Source organism: Anneissia japonica, unplaced genomic scaffold (assembly GCF_011630105.1).
Source record: "Anneissia japonica isolate Jap-2015-1 unplaced genomic scaffold, ASM1163010v1 scaffold4054_len1135799_cov195, whole genome shotgun sequence".
Taxonomy (NCBI): domain Eukaryota; kingdom Metazoa; phylum Echinodermata; class Crinoidea; order Comatulida; family Comatulidae; genus Anneissia; species Anneissia japonica.
In genome coordinates, this window is record NW_022694605.1 from 167,931 (window position 1) to 169,560 (window position 1,630).

Here is a 1,630-nt window from a genome sequence, read left to right on the forward strand (position 1 = left end):
GTTAATGGAAACAAAATAACGACAATAATAATTATTCATAGGCATATTAAATACTAATATTTTTATCAATTCATGTTTGTATTATTAGGACTCTAAAATCTCGAATACAGTTAGGCCTACACAGAAATTTGGGTCCGAGTTTACTTGGGGCCGAGTTGACATGGGACCGAGTTGACTTGGGGCCAAGTTGACTTGGGGCCGAGTTGACTTGGGGCCGAGTTTACTTGGGGCCGAGTTGACTTGGTGTCGAGTTGACTTGGGGCCGAGTTGACTTGGGCCCGAGTTGACCTGTTCCCATTACAGCAAACAGTATACCGTATACATGTTAACGATAGGGATAACGATGGATGTAGTTATTGTACATAAAAAATGTAAGTCACAATGAATAGAGTCTTTAATAAAGCGGAAAATTCACAAGAACAGTGGATACTAATCGAATAGGACTAAGATAATAAATTAAACCATTAAGAAAAATTAGCCATCAAAAGAAATAGGCGAGAAATGATAAATCAATCAATATATAATAATAAAATATGTATAAATATTATATTTATATGTACAATATATATATATATGTACAATATATATATATATATATATATATATATAGGCCTATATATATATATATTAATTATGTAGCCAATTGAAATCACGTTTATTACGATATAGGCTTAATTAACTTTACGCACGCGCACTGATATAGTATTTTCAACAATAATCGTTGACTAAATGCTACGATACGTCAATTAAAGCGATGGGATCATACTACAGTGAGAGTGTAATTGCACTTTATGAAAACACATTCAATAGTTAATCCATCGTTGATGCATCGTGACGTAGGCAGTATCGCTAATCATTTGATATATTACAACTATCAACTTATTATACCATTAGCACAGTTAGGCAGGTAAATTCTAGGAACGGGGCCGAATGTCTTGTCGAGAATGTTTACCATTGATTCACAGCAAGCTATAATTGTTATTCATATGGTACAAATGATTTTAGATTATATATTGCTATACTTTGTATTTATTTATTCTACAAAGGATGGCTCTATAGCAACAATGCCGATATGATTAATGTCGAGTTTCGTGGTAAGAGAAAAGAACACCCATTCGAGAGAGTAACTACACTTTTCCTCAGTGACAAACAAAAGCGGTGCGTTCACAATAAATATAACATTCACAACTTTTAAAAGACAATAGAAAGTGACAAAATTAAACATAAAAACATGATACGATATAATATTGTACAATTATCGGATATTACGTAAAAATGCAACGATAAAATGCCTTAAAAAACCCAGGAAATTAAGTGATTTAAACTTCAGGTATAACACGAATTCAGATCAAAATAAAATTGTGACATGAAAACAAAATATGATATACAAACGTGGAAATAGGAGGTCCACAGAAACATCGGATAATCTTTTAACCTAGTGTACAATGTGTTCAGAATCTAATATGAATACTGTTCACAAGAAGATTGCACTTATAAAGACCAGTTTTTATTTCTTTACTGTAGGCCTATCTTAAACCATCTGATTCGTCCACACCGATCTGCAAGATTACTTTGTTTTCCAAAATTATTATAACACACTTCTCCCCCACACCTTTATGCTGTTTGATAA